General features: G+C 44.8%; 1 long non-coding RNA gene across 1 annotated transcript; it reads right to left on the bottom strand.

The window, feature by feature from the left end:
• Positions 1 to 544: 544 nt before the first annotated feature.
• Positions 545 to 1,516, bottom strand: LOC144299113 (uncharacterized). Its single transcript, XR_013365895.1, has 2 exons — positions 1,096 to 1,516; positions 545 to 787 (listed from the first exon to the last, which is right to left on the bottom strand). It is a non-coding gene; the product is annotated as an uncharacterized LOC144299113 (long non-coding RNA).
• Positions 1,517 to 16,102: the final 14,586 nt, after the last annotated feature.

Below are 16,102 nucleotides of genomic sequence, written 5' to 3'. Positions count from 1 at the left end.
TTTGTACATCTCAGAACATATGTTTGTCATTCCAAAGGTTCTAAAAGATATGGTCTTTGAAAAATATGTTCTATATCAGGCTCTTAATATATCCTAAAATTGCTGTGCTTACTGCCAGAATGAAATATAGTTATAATAAATGTGTCCATATCATCGGCCAATACACCTTGTGCAGAACCCCCATCCAGGGTGTGAGGAGGGGTGGCCTGGGGGCCTGAGATATGGGACCTGGGAGGCTGCTGTGCACAGGCCCTCGGACTGCAGGAGTAGATGACAGAGACAGAGAAGGGGTTTGTGGGTTTGTGTCTCACTTCCCCATCGGCCTGTGTCACTGTGAGCAGTATCAGTACTGACTGCTGACTCGCAGTAATAGTCAGCCTCGTCCTCGGCCCGAGCCCCGCTGATGGTCAGGGTGTGTGTGTTCCCTGAACTGGAGCCAGAGAATCGGTCAGGGATCCCAGAGGGCCGCTCAGTGTCCTTATATATGACCAACACAGGGGCTTGGCCTGCCTTCTGCTGGAACCATTGTGCATAATATTTACTCAGACTCTCTCCAGAGCAGGAGATGGTTGCTGTCTGTCCCAGAGACACTGATACCGAGGGAGGCTGAGTCAGCACACTGGAGGCCACGGAGCCTGAAAAGACAGGAGAGGAAAGGTTGGTGTGAGGTCAAGGGCTCATCCCAGGGAGCCGAGACTGAGCCTGTGCTGGTCTGAAGTCAGGGTTCAGGTCAGACCCAATTCCATCCTGCGGTGGCTGAGCTTGTGGGCAGGCCCGGGGTCAGCACCTGTGCAGAGAGTGAGCACGGGGAGCAGGAGATGGGTCCAGGCCATGGTGGGTGTGCCCAGAGCGCTGCCTCCAGAGATCTGCAGAACCTCTGGGCTACACCCTAGCCCCTCTTATTCCCTTCCAGGCCCTTGGGACTGTGATTCTTAGTAGTTATGCAAATTCCTCCATTTCTGGGGCTCCTTCTCACCAAACAGCGGTGAGGTCACAACTTGTGACTGAGGAGGAAGAGGGGACTCCTCAGATTCCCCCCACCAGCTCTCAGGCCAGATCAGTCGTGTTTGACTTCAGGTCTGGAATCACACTTACCTTCCGGGGATCAGACCACATGACAACCCTCTGCCCCAGCATGCTGGGCTTCTGTCCTGGGCTCCATCTGTGATCTTTAGGAACCCTGGCCATGGGGCTGAGCTGGGCCCTCTGAGTGTCACAGACAACCCTTGATACAGGGCAGGTGGTCCTGTGGCCTCAGTCCCTCCTCGTCCTACATCAGGTCCTCACTGCGTCCCCCAGAGGCACTGTGGTCCTGTGCTTTGCATCGCATAGAACATAGAACTTTCTCATTAGAATTTTTGTGCATCATCTTGTCTTCAGGAGTTCACTTGTGAAATCACCATCTGCTCATCTGAGATTCATCACAACTTCTAGTCTAGGGACACATTGTGATTTTGTGTCTGTGACACTCCCAATCCTACAACAGAGGAGCCATTGCTATTGTCAACAATTTTCTTTCTCTCTTCTTTTCTTTTCTTTTATTTCTCTTTCTTTTTATCTCTTTCTTTCTTTCTTTCTTTCTTTCTTCTTTCTTTTCTTTCTGTTTCGGCCTTTCTTTTTATTTTTTCCTTTCGCTCTTTCATTCATTCTTTTTTTTTTATGTAACAGTATTCGATGCAATCATACTGTTTCATGAAAAATCATCCCTGAATTAAAAACCACCCTCAATGGACAGAACATGAGAGACTCCTAACTCTGGGAAACGAACTAAGGGTGTTGGAAGGGGAGGTGGGCGGTGGGTGGCAGTGACTGGGTGACGGGAACTGAGGGGGGCACTTGATGGGATGAGCAGTGGGTGTTATTCTATGGAGTCCTTGAGGGGCTGTCGGTGGTCCTCCTTGGGGAGAGTTACTGAGGCAGGTCCTAGATGTGGTGCCTCAGTATCCCCAGGCTGCACTCAGTACTAGACACAGGCCCAGTGCTTCTGAATGGTTTGACCATTGCTGAGCATAGCAGGAATAGGGTGAGTTGGGGAGGCACGATTCCTAGACCTGTGCTAGAGACAAAATCACATTCTACAGACACACTGAATCAGAAGTTTGCATCCACGTCAGTGTGATACTGCAGAAAACGTACACTTTTTCCCTCAGGTCTCAGTGGTGAGGGAAGGTGACCCATTCCCTCTTCAGAATCCCTGAAGCCCAGGCCCTCCCCTTGTGCAGGTGGCTTTGCCAGGTGACCTCTGCTGCCCTCTGGTGGCCGCTCCACGAGGACTGCTAGAGGTTCAGGAAAGCGTTTGGTCCAAATGGTGATGCGGAACCCACTGCTCACATCCTGATTCCCGTTCCATGGACATTCAGCTTCATGTGTCAAAACTTCCTAAGTAGGATAATAAAAGACAATGAATGGATAAAATAATGACAGATGAACACGTGTAGTGTTGGAGGATGTGCAGAGAAAGCAGTGAGATCAGACATAATGACAGGCAGGTCGTGTGTGGGCAGAGGCTGCAAGCGCCTCTCTGCTGGGGTGACAGTGGGGCAGCTGTCAGGATGGGAATCAGGGACCAGCCTGAAGAGTGTTTGGAGCCAGTCCCTTAGAGCACCGTCTGGGTGGTCTGACGACGTAGTGACAGTGAGGAGCTCAAGTGGCTGTGATTCAAAACAGAACTCATTGAGTTCTAAGATGATGTTTTCTCATAGGTTAAAAATTTGAGGGGCAGGCGTGATGTGTTAGAAATCTCCCGCTGTATGTTTCAGGACAGGTGAGTCACAAGAGGACCCTGTGTGAACCTCTCTGTGCCCCCAATGGGAAGCAGCAGCCCGGCAGCCACAGTCACTGTGGCTTTTCTGTGGCTCACCCCAGTGTGTCCTGCATGATCTGAAGCTCCTGTCACACAACCCTTGATATTTATATTTGTGCACATACACATATATGAGTATACTTGTATGTGCACGTGCACATATATACTGTGGTGCGCTTTCTAGTGATTGTGAACTCTGAATTGTGTAGCAAAGCTGTAGTGGATGAGACCATCACGTTGTTATGAGACACGCGGTTCCATTTATCACTGATGAGAAGGGGGGTGTCATTATCACAATGAGCAGTGAGACCAAATCAGTAGCAGACTCATTTGTAGAGCAGGTTGGGATCTGTCAGTTGGTGATGGTGTTTCTAGAACTGAAATACATGAGCAACTTACTAACTTTTTAAACTTTTTTATAACTGTATCATCAGAAAGCTCCATCTGGCAAGCACTTCGGGTTGCTACTGAACGTAACACTCTGTATTCCTTATGAGCCACTAAATCACCAGGTGACCTGACTGCCTGCGTGGACTGGGTGCCATCTGCTCAATCCTGCCAGGAATTTGGGCATTCACCACAGCTGGCCATCATCTAACAGAAGTAAGATGAACATCAGCCTTCATGATGTCCGGAAACCACAGGTGAGTTGCTTGAGTGAGAGGCCCGAACCCAGAACCCTAACCCATGCTGCATTAACTATTCTCTGTCTGGCACAACTGCGGCCAGTGGGGAGAAGCCTGTGACAGCTGCGGTAGAGGAAGATACGTGGCTGGTTTACAGAGCTTTCTGTACTTGACATGCTTGTCTTTGTTGTTTCTGATCTTACAGAAAAAGGATGCAGTGTTTCACCAACATAGCGTTTTCACTACAGAACTTTGACAAGTGTCCTTTATCAGACATGGGATAATTGCCTTATATGCCTTCCTTATTGTTTTTTTCTAAGGAGAGATTATTGGATTGGTCAAATGCTCTTTCTGCATCTATTGAGATAATCATGTGAGTTTAGTATTTTACTTCATCAATAAGATATGTTGTACTAATTGCTTTTCCTCTGATAGAACACCTTGTATTGTTTTAAGAAATCCCAGTTGCCAGTGGTGTAGAAATCTTTCAATATGTTACTGAATTTGATTGGATATCATTTTGTTGAGGATGTTTGTATAGGTGTATATAAAAAGTATTGATCTGAAGCTGCCTAGTGATGTGTACTATTGGTATCATTGACACATGGTACATAAAACGAGTTGGGAAGTCTAGCACAGTCATCTCGTTTTGGAACACGTCAGGAAAAACTGCCTATTACAGTTGATTTTGCACAAAGCAGGTGTTGGGATGGTGACACCCATGCCATGAAAGGTGCATAACTCTTTTCCTGCAAACCTTGCATTCTAATAACGTCCTATTGACCAGAAACCTTACTGACAACATAATCTGTGGATTCACATTGATGTTGTATATTATATGTATTATGCATTGTATTGTCTTCAAACAGTAAGTCAAGAAAAAAGTGCTGTGAAGAAGAACATTAGGGAGATCACGATGGGTAGCGCTGGTGTTTGGGCCGAGGAAGCCATGCCCAGCCATCACCATGGAAGCCTCCAGCAGGACCGGTGCTGTGCTCACCCCAGTTCATCAAGGACATTGATGGTCACATGGCTGATGTGCACAAGTACCTGGGCATCGCCAACAACATGCCCTAAAATTGTGGTAAAACAGATGTGAACTCCACTCAGCTCCTGCACCTGTCATGCCCCTATGCTGTGCTGGTGTGGAATGACCCCTATGCATGGCTCCTGGCTGCCTCAACTTCAGGTATGAAGGGCCAAAGGGCTTAGGACTAATGCCCCAAAAGCAGAAACAGAAGAGCTACCCGCAAAAAGACATTTCTTCAGACCCACATTGGTCTGGCCCACCTTCCATCCTGGGAATGCTGCATGAACAGGACACAGTTCCTCTTGAACAGGGAACTCAGCTGCTGCTTCTGTGATGAGAAGAGAAATAGACAGGGAGCTGTGTGTGGGAGAAGCCCAGTCAGTGCCCCCGGGAAGCACGGTACAGGTGGTCAGAGGATTGGGAGAACAGGACTAAGCTGAGGGGCCTGGATTCCACCCCAGTTCAGGTCTAGTCTGGACCTTTCTCCTAAGGTGAGCGCTCTGGGCACAGAGGGATGTGTCAGGTGTGGGGAGAGGCCATTCCCAGGTAATCAGTCAAGCTCTGTTAGCAGGTTCTGGGAGCATGGAGGGGCCCCCATTGTTAAGCTGCTGGGTGGGGACCTGTTTGACACCAGGAGGGATCAGACAGGTCCTGAGTTCTCTCTGAGTCACCTGGGGGATAGGGCTATTCAGGAGAATGGTTATGTTTTCCCCCTCCCCTCTTATCTGATTCCAGTCTCAGGAACCAACAGACACCTCATATCCCCTGCTTCCTATTCTGGGGTCCGGGTGGATGACCTGTCACTGCTTTCACCAGCTGCTCACAGACAACCTGAGCTAAGCAGGAACAGGAGGAGGAGTGTACCTGACTGACAGAGAAAGGAGGAGAGGAAGGAGGTCTGGTCCAGGGTCCCTGGAGAGGAAGATAGAGGAGAAGGTGCTGGCATGGACAGGACACCAGCGGTCCCTGCCCAGGTGAGGAAGGCTGCCCAGGCTGAGAGGGGAGGTGGGGCAACCTCAGCCAGAATGTCCCAGGTCCTGAGCTTCTTCCTCTCTGTTCTGCCAGCTGCCTATGTTGGCCGCAGCTGCACCTGGCCACAGTGACACCTGCTACCTGGAAGGGAAGGTGGCAGCCCATTCATTGTGCTGTTCCTGAGAAAGCCAGTGATTTGTGTCTTTCGATTATAATCCATGAGGTAGACCTTTTCAGGATCTTTTAACCTGAAAAATTCCTGGGATTATAATTTTAGTCCTAGAGATTTCCCTTAAAAATTATAGGATGTGTCATAATTGATCAGGTCAATAGCTACGTTGCAGATTGAATATTCAAATTGTAGAGTCCATGCTTTTCTGAGGAGAAAATATTTTCTGTCCTGTGTTTCCCTATCCTCACTGAGATATCAAGTTGGATGTAATCCAGAAATGGAAATAACCTGAACCTCTCCTTTTCCTTTCTAAGATATTTCCCTCTGTTGTTTTTACTTCATGTAGGTGTCCTAAAAATCCATTTCAAAGTCAGAATCATGAATATAAACACAGCTTATAACAAATTTATTCAAGTCTTGGAAAAAGATATAACTCTCTTAGTGACAGATGATTCTCAAATGTAGATGTTTCCTCCCAAAGGGTCAGCAACGATGTGGATGTGAGTCCATGTGGGTCACACCTCAGCCAAGCCCACATGATCTTTCCCCATGAACAAGATGGCTCTGTCCTCTCACGCTGTCGGAAGCTCACTTTGCTCCCAGGTAGGAGGCTCCTATATCTGGGAATGCAGAGTTGGATTGTGTGCGAGCAGAGGACAGCTGTGTCACATTTCTGTCATGGCTCTGGTGAGCTGGTAAATGCTCCCTTTTCTCTCAATGCCAATTTCCCACAAGCAGGAGGTCAGAGAGCAGTCCCTTCTCCTGTCACATGCTGTGCTCTGATGCCTGTCAGGACTGGCTTCTCTCTCTTTTTAAAAAATTTTATTTATTTATTCATGAGAAACACACAAACAGAGAGAGAGAGAGAGAGAGGCAGAGACACAGGTAGAGGGAGAAGCAGGCTCCATGCAGGGAGCCTGTTGTGGGACTCGATCACCAGTCCAAGATCATGACCTGGGCTGAACGTGGTGCAAAACTGCTGAGCCACCTGTGCTGCCCAAGGACTGGTGTTTTCTAATGTGGATTTCCCTGAATATCACCATGACCATGGTCTTCTTGAATCCCTTCCTCTCTGAGGCACAAGCAACTGGCAAAGTGGCAAAAATGTGGTTTGCCACATTTTTGCAATGTGGTTGCCGTAAAAGGTTAGTTTGCTCTTAAATCCATGGATTTGTCACTGGAAATCCAGCCCTTTGGAGTGTGTTTACTGTTTCATGCCATGGAATATGTCTCCAGACGATCTGGTCACTGCACACATCTCCACCTTTAGAGCTCTTATGTTTCAGCAATTTGTTTGTAGACCACCATGTAAATGGGCATGTTATATAACCCAAAGGCATGATAATAGAGAATGCAAAAACCTCAACATCCTATTCAATTCTAACCCTATCAACCCATATTTACCTCATGTTCATTCATCTGGTGTTGGCTGGTCAATGGAGATTCAACATGTGCAAATCCGAATCTAACATTCGTTGGTGGGACTCTATGGAAAACTCATAGAGGTTCCTCAGTAAATTAAAAACAGAACCACCCTATGACCCAGTTATCCCATTTATGCATATAAATCCAAAGAAATTAAATCACATCTCAAAGAAATATCTACATCACTATGTTCATTGTAACATCACTCACAATCACCAAGACAAGAACACAATCTAAGTGTTCATTCATAGATGAATGGATAAAGCAAGTGACACACACACACACACAAACACATGCACATGCACAGAGGAATATTATTTAGCTCTAATGGAAAAAGGGAATCTTGTCATTTGTGACAACTTGGATGAAGTGGGAGGGCAATATGTTAAGTGAAATAAGTGAGCCAGAAAATCAATACTCTATGATCTCACTTGTATCTATACTTGTATGTAGAATCTAAAAGGGCATAACTCATAAGAACAGAGAATAGATGGATAGTTACCAGGATCAGAGGGTGGTTGAAATGACAAGATGCTGATCAAAGAGTACAGACTGGGGGGAGGAGCAAGATGGCTGAAGAGTAGGGTCTCCAAATCACCTGTCTCCACCAAACTACCTAGAAAACCTTCAAATTATTCTGAAAATCTATCAATTCGGCCTGAGATTTAAAGAGAGACCAGCTGGAATGCTACAGTGAGAAGAGTTCGCGCATCTATCAAGGTAGGAAGACGGGGAAAAAGAAATAAAGAAACAAAGGCCTCCGAGGGGGAAGGGCCCCGTGAGGAGCCAGGCTGAGGCCAGGGCGAGGGTCCCCAGGACAGGAGAGCCCCGTCCCGGAGACGCAGGAGCTGCACCAACCTTCCCGGGCGGAAAGGGGCTCGCGGGGAGTTGGAGCAGGACCCAGGAGGGCGGGGATGCCCTCGGGCTCCCTGGGACACTAACAGACACCTGCGCCCCGGGAGAGTGCGCCGAGCTCCCTAAGGGCTGCAGCGCGCACGGCGGGACCCGGAGCAGCTCAGAGGGGCTCGGGCGGCAGCTCGGCGGAGGGGGTTGCGCGGTCCGGGAGCGCGAATCCAACAGCGCAGGCTCCGGTGCACAGGGCGCCGAGACACAGCCCAGGATCCCGCCTCCCCCGGGACAGGCAGAGGCCGGGAGGGCCCAGGACAGCAAGGAGGCTCCTGCCCCAGCTGAGCAGAGCAGCGGCCCCGCCCCGGAGCCTCCAGGCCCTGCAGACGGAGTTCCTGCGGGGGCTGAATCCAGGTTTCCAGAGCTGACCCGCCACTGGGGCTGTTCCTCCTGCGGCCTCACGGGGTAAACAACCCCCACTGAGCCCTGCACCAGGCAGGGGCACAGCAGCTCCCCCAACTGCTAACACCTGAAAATCAGCACAACAGGCCCCTCCCCCAGAAGATCAGCTAGACTGACAACTTCCAGGGGAAGCCAAGGGACTTAAAGAACACAGAATCAGAAGATACTCCCCTGTGGTTCTTTTTTTTTTTTTTTTTTTTTTTTTTGCTTTTTGATTTGTTTCCTTCCCCCACCCCCTTTTTTTCTCCTTTCTTTCTTTCTCTTTTTCTTCTTTTTTTTCGTTTTTTTTCTCTTTTTCTTCCCTTTTTTTTCTCTTTCTCTTTTCTTTCCTTCTTTCTTTCCTCTCTTTTTCTCTTTTTCCCAATACAATTTGCTTTTGGCCACGCTGCACTGAGCAAAATGACTAGAAGGAAAACCTCACCTCAAAAGAAAGAATCAGAAACAGTCCTCTCTCCCACAGAGTTACAAAATCTGGATTACAATTCAATGTCAGAAAGCCAATTCAGAAGCACTATTATACAGCTACTGGTGGCGCTAGAAAAAATAAAGGACTCAAGAGACTTCAAGACTGCAGAATTTAGAGCTAATCAGGCAGAAATTAAAAATCAATTGAATGAGATGCAATCCAAACTAGAAGTCCTAACGACGAGGGTTAACGAGGTGGAAGAACGAGTGAGTGACCTAGAAGACAAGTTGATAGCAAAGAGGGAAACTGAGGAAAAAAGAGACAAACAATTAAAAGACCATGAGGATAGATTAAGGGAAATAAACGACAGCCTGAGGAAGAAAAACCTACGTTTAATTGGGGTTCCCGAGGGCGCCGAAAGGGACAGAGGGCCAGAATATGTATTTGAACAAATTCTAGCTGAAAACTTTCCTAATCTGGGAAGGGAAACAGGCATTCAGATCCAGGAAATAGAGAGATCCCCCCCTAAAATCAATAAAAACCGTTCAACACCTCGACATTTAATTGTGAAGCTTGCAAATTCCAAAGATAAGGAGAAGATCCTTAAAGCAGCAAGAGACAAGAAATCCCTGACTTTTATGGGGAGGAGTATTAGGGTAACAGCAGACCTCTCCACAGAGACCTGGCAGGCCAGAAAGGGCTGGCAGGATATATTCAGGGTCCTAAATGAGAAAAACATGCAACCAAGAATACTTTATCCAGCAAGGCTCTCATTCAAAATGGAAGGAGAGATAAAGAGCTTCCAAGACAGGCAGCAACTAAAAGAATATGTGACCTCCAAACCAGCTCTGCAAGAAATTTTAAGGGGGACTCTTAAAATTCCCCTTTAAGAAGAAGTTCAGTGGAACAGTCCACAAAAACAAAGACTGAATAGATATCATGATGACACTAAACTCATATCTCTCAATAGTAACTCTGAATGTGAACGGGCTTAATGACCCCATCAAAAGGCGCAGGGTTTCAGACTGGATAAAAAAGCAGGACCCATCTATTTGCTGTCTACAAGAGACTCATTTTAGACAGAAGGACACCTACAGCCTGAAAATAAAAGGTTGGAGAACCATTTACCATTCGAATGGTCCTCAAAAGAAAGCAGGGGTAGCCATCCTTATATCAGATAAACTAAAATTTACCCCAAAGACTGTAGTGAGAGATGAAGAGGGACACTATATCATACTTAAAGGATCTATTCAACAAGAGGACTTAACAATCCTCAATATATATGCTCCGAATGTGGGAGCTGCCAAATATATAAATCAATTATTAACCAAAAGTGAAGAAATACTTAGATAATAATACACTTATTAAAAAGAAGAGAGAGAAGACTCAAATTAATAAAATCATGAATGAGAAAGGAGAGATCACTACCAACACCAAGGAAATACAAACGATTTTAAAAACATATTATGAACAGCTATACGCCAATAAATTAGGCAATCTAGAAAAAATGGACGCATTCCTGGAAAGTCACAAACTACCAATACTGGAACAGGAAGAAATAGAAAACCTGAACAGGCCAATAACCAGGGAGGAAATTGAAGCAGAAAAATAGACACAAGGCTGGTTCAACACCCGTAAAACAATCAATGTGATTCATCATATCAGCAAGAGAAAAACCAAGAACCATATGATCCTCTCATTGGATGCAGAGAAAGCATTTGACAAAATACAGCATCCATTCCTGATCAAAACTCTTCAGAGTGTAGGGATAGAGGGAACATTCCTCGACATCTTAAAAGCCATCTATGAAAAGCCCACAGCAAATATCATTCTCAATGGGGAAGCACTAGGAGCCTTTCTCCTAAGATCAGGAACAAGACAGGGATGTCCACTCTCACCACTGCTGTTCAACATAGTACTGGAAGTGCTAGCCTCAGCAATCAGACAAAAAAAAAGACATTAAAGGCATTCAAATTGGCAAAGAAGAAGTCAAACTCTCCCTCTTCGCCGATGACATGATACTCTACATAGAAAACCCAAAAGTCTCCACCCCAAGATTGCTAGAACTCATACAGCAATTCAGTAGCGTGGCAGGATACAAAATCAATGCCCAGAAGTCAGTTGCATTTCTATACACTAACAATGAGACTGAAGAAAGAGAAATTAAGGAGTCAATCCCATTTACAATTGCACCCAAAAGCATAAGATACCTAGGAATAAACCTCACCAAAGATGTAAAGGATCTATACCCTCAAAACTATAGAACACTTCTGAAAGAAATTGAGGAAGACACAAAGAGATGGAAAAATATTCCATGCTCATGGATTGGCAGAATTAATATTGTGAAAATGTCAATGTTACCCAGGGCAATATACACGTTTAATGCAATCCCTATCAAAATACCATGGACTTTCTTCAGAGAGTTGGAACAAATTATTTTAAGATTTGTGTGGAATCAGAAAAGACCCCAAATAGCCAGGGGAATTTTAAAAAAGAAAACCATATCTGGGGGCATCACAATGCCAGATTTCAGGTTGTACTACAAAGCTGTGGTCATCAAGACAGTGTGGTACTGGCACAAAAACAGACACATAGATCAGTGGAACAGAATAGAGAATCCAGAAGTGGACCCTGAACTTTATGGGCAGCTAATATTCGATAAAGGAGGAAAGACTATCCATTGGAAGAAAGACAGTGTCTTCAATAAATGGTGCTGGGAAAATTGGACATCCACATGCAGAAGAATGAAACTAGACCACTGTCTTTCACCATACACAAAGATAAACTCAAAATGGATGAAAGATCTAAATGTGAGACAAGATTCCATCAAAATCCTAGAGAAGAACACAGGCAACACCCTTTTTGAACTCGGCCATAGTAACTTCTTGCAAGATACATCCACGAAGGCAAAAGAAACAAAAGCAAAAATGAACTATTGGGACTTCATCAAGATAAGAAGCTTTTGCACAGCAAAGGATACAGTCAACAAAACTCAAAGACAACCTACAGAATGGGAGAAGATATTTGCAAATGACATATCAGATAAAGGGCTAGTTTCCAAGATCTATAAAGAACTTATTAAACTCAACACCAAAGAAACAAACAATCCAATCATGAAATGGGCAAAAGACATGAACAGAAATCTCACAGAGGAAGACATAGACATGGCCAACATACACATGAGAAAATGCTCTGCATCACTTGCCATCAGGGAAATACAAATGAAAACTACAATGAGATACCACCTCACACCAGTGAGAATGGGGAAAATTAACAAGGCAGGAAACAACAAATGTTGGAGAGGATGTGGAGAAAAGGGAACCCTCTTACACTGTTGGTGGGACTGTGAACTGGTACAGCCACTCTGGAAAACTGTGTGGAGGTTCCTCAAAGAGTTAAAAATAGACCTGCCCTACGACCCAGCAATTGCACTGTTGGGGATTTACCCCAAAGATACAAATGCAATGAAACGCCGGGACACCTGCACCCCGATGTTTATAGCAGCAATGGCCACGATAGCCAAACTGTGGAAGGAGCCTCGGTGTCCAACGAAAGATGAATGGATAAAGAAGATGTGGTTTATGTATACAATGGAATATTACTCAGCTATTAGAAATGACAAATACCCACCATTTGCTTCAACGTGGATGGAACTGGAGGGTATTATGCTGAGTGAAGTAAGTCAGTCGGAGAAGGACAAACATTATATGTTCTCATTCATTTGGGGAATATAAATAATAGTGAAAGGGAAAATAAGGGAAGGGAGAAGAAATGTGTGGGAAATATCAGAAAAGGAGACAGAACGTAATGACTGCTAACTCTGGGAAACGAACTAGGGGTGGTAGAAGGGGAGGAGGGCGAGGGTGGGAGTGAATGGGTGACGGGCACTGGGTGTTATTCTGTATGTTAGTAAATTGAACACCAATAAAAAAATAAATTAAAAAAAAAAGAGTACAGACTTCCAGTTATGAGATGAGTAAGTTATTGGGATGTAATGTGCAGCTTGGTGGCTATAGGTAACAATTCTGTATTGTATACTTGAAAGTTGTGAAGATGGTAGATCTTGGATGTTCTCACTACACACATAAAGACCATAAAGTCAAGCGTGTGAAGTGATGGATGTTTTAACTACCCATATTTGGGGTCATCGTGTTACAATATATATGTGTATCACGTCATGTTTTATACCTTCAAATCACACAGTATTATCTATCTATATGTAAATAAAGATGGAAAAACAATGCAAATTCCAGTTGTATTCTTTTCTTTCTAAGATTTTATTTATTTATTTATTTGAGAGAGGGAGTGAGAGAGAGAGAGAGAGACAGAGAGGCAATGAGAGAGAGAGAGAAACCCCATGAGTGAGGGGAGAGGCAGCAAGACAGTGAAAAGCACTTTCTTTGCTGAGCAAGAAGTGAGATACTGAGCTCAATTCCAGGACCCTTTATTTCAAATGCACCAAAACCCGTAAGATACCTAGGAATAAACCTAACCAAAGAGGTAAGGGATCTGTACCTTAAATCTACAAAACACCTAAGAAAGACATTGATGAATTCACAAAGAGATGGAAAAACTTACCATGCTCATTTTGGAAGAATACACTTTGCTAAAATGTCTGTTACCCAGAGCAATGTACACATTCAGTGCAATCCCTGTCATAATACCATGGACTTTCTTTGCAGAATTAGAGCAAATAATCCAAAGATTTGTATGGAACCAGAAAAACCTTGAATAACCAGAGCTGGTACATCACATTACTTGACTTCAAACTATATTACAAAGCTGTGATCCTCAAGACAGCATCATATTGGCACAAAAATACACGTGTACAAAAAAGTAACAGAATAGAGAACCCAGTAAAGGACTCTCAACTGTATGGTCAACTAAGCTTTGACAAAACAGGAAAGAATGTTCAAAGGAAAAAGTCTCTTTAACAAATGTGGTTGCAAATATTGAACAGCCACATGCAGAAGAATGAAACTAGACCATTCTCTTACACCATACACAGAGATGAACTCAACATGGATGAAACATCAAAATGTGAGACAGGAATCCATCAAAATCCTAGAAGAGAACACAGGCAACAATTTCTTGCAAGTCACATTTCTATAAGGAAGGGACACAAAGCAATAATAAGCTATTGGGCCTTCATCAAGATACATAGCCGTGGCACAGTGAAGCAAATAGTCGACAAACCGAAAGACAAGTGACAGCGGGAGAGAAGATATTTGCAAATGGCATATCAGATAAAGGGCTAGTATCGAAGATCTATAAAGGCCTTATCAAACACGAGACCCCCCAAAAAATGTTGCAGTCAAGAGACGAGCAAAAGATATGAACCGACATTTATCCAGAAAGACGTACAACTAGGCAAAAGGCACAGAAAACAATGTTCCATATCACCTGTCATCAGGGAAATACAAATCAGAAGCACAATGCGATACCACATTACACCAGTTAGAATTGATGAAATTAACAAGACAGGAAACAACAAATATTGGCACAGATGTGGAGAAAGGGGATCCCTCTTCACTGTTGGTGAGAATGCAACCTGGCCTACTCACTCTGGAAAACAATATTGTGGTTCCTCAAGAAGATTAGAGATACCCGGAAATTACACTCCTGAGTATATATACCAAATAGACAGATGTGGAGATTCCCAAGAGCATACTTTCACTTAGAGAGTACTGTGCAGGAAACCTAGATCTACAGGAAACACACATCTGAGTTAAAGAAAAGATGAAGAAGCAGGCATGAGCAGAGAAGGACAGTGGCATGTCAGATTGTCCCAGCCAGGGCTGCAATAGAACCTTTGGGAGCCCTGGTGCTGGGTGTGTTCTCCAGAGACGTGCAGAATAGTGGGTAAAGGTCCTGCTTCTCTGCCACCTGCATGCAGGGGCCACCAGATACAGGCTGCAAACAAGAAGGGGGCATGTCCCTGCTGTGCCAGCTCTCTTCAGCAAAACTAATTCATGGAGCAGCAGTTTCCAACAACCCTCACCTCTGGGGTAATGAGGGCTCCAATCCTGTAAAGGTTAGGAATTCTGGTTTTCACCCATGACTTCTAGACAATGACAGACTCAGTATCATTATTTTTCCTGTTGTGACCCTTGGAGAATCAAGTCAGGCGGGCAGAGAGATGCACAAACATACATGCTCTAGGGCAGAAAAAAATGTGTGAATAGAATATATGTAAAGGGAACAGACCGTATAGGACAATGAATTAAGCAGAATTCAGTAGGAGATGACTATTGGATAATATTCCAGTCATCTCTAGAGAAAGAGATTGAAAGTGAGACCTTTAGTTTATGAGTGATGGCAGAGGGAAGGGCGGAGATGTATAGGGAAGAAGGGTGGGAGATGCAGAATGAGGAAGGTGTGGGGGTGTTGGGAGAGTAGATCTCTTGAACATACTCTCACTGTTGGCTCAGTCTGTCTGGCCTCTCGTGTCACAGTGTCAGTGGCATCACCTCCATCATTCCTCCTGACTATTCTTGTCACCTGTTTCAGGCGCTCCTTCTGTTAAATTACAAATAGCTCACGAAGCCCTTATATCCCTGAATGAGACAATGATACTAAAGGACTTCCAATCTGGAGCACTCTGCTAAGGTCACAGGCTACACAAGAACTTTTGACATAAATTTTCATTCCTGGTCTCAAGATCTCGGGTCAATCTGGGAAGCCAACAGGCACCGAAAGTCCAATCCGGCAAGTGACACTCATTCTTGAAGCTGTTCATTACTTACTTTCACATCAGAAGAGCTAACCAGGGGTCTCTGACTGTGACCTTGATCCTGTTATAAACATGACAAACAGAAATGACCACTAATGAAATCCTTTGAACCCTTTCAACCAAGGCTTTTTACTTGTCATTCCCTCACTAGTTGGTTATCATCCAAGGACAACAGGGAATGCTCTTCATCTCCCTCCCTTTTTCATTCACTGTCATCACTTCTACAGTTTGTCCATCTGTCTGTCCATTCAAAGTATTGGGTTACTTTTGTTCCCCACATTATAAACACCAGAAGGCCCAGGTGAGCTGGGAAGTGGCATGATTCACACTACAGTTTTGCATATTATTTCCCTACAGTCCTATTGATTGCCTTCCCTACCAATGGAAGTCGTGGAGAAAAATCCCACTAAAGTCACCTGTGGGAGGCATTTTGCAAGCACTTAGTACAGAATAATCTTTTTTGAGTGAGCAGGAGTTTCTTGGGATCTGTTGTGACTCCAGCCAACCACAAGCTAGAAAGAGACACTACAATTCTGAGACCTGGTATTCACTTCTAGTCCCACTCCTCCTGCATCTCTACCCACACTCTCTCTCAAGAAAAACTCTACTCTTCCTACCTACTTCGGA

Source organism: Canis aureus, chromosome 27 (assembly GCF_053574225.1).
Source record: "Canis aureus isolate CA01 chromosome 27, VMU_Caureus_v.1.0, whole genome shotgun sequence".
NCBI lineage: Eukaryota > Metazoa > Chordata > Mammalia > Carnivora > Canidae > Canis > Canis aureus.
This window is presented reverse-complemented; position numbering and strand designations above follow the sequence as displayed.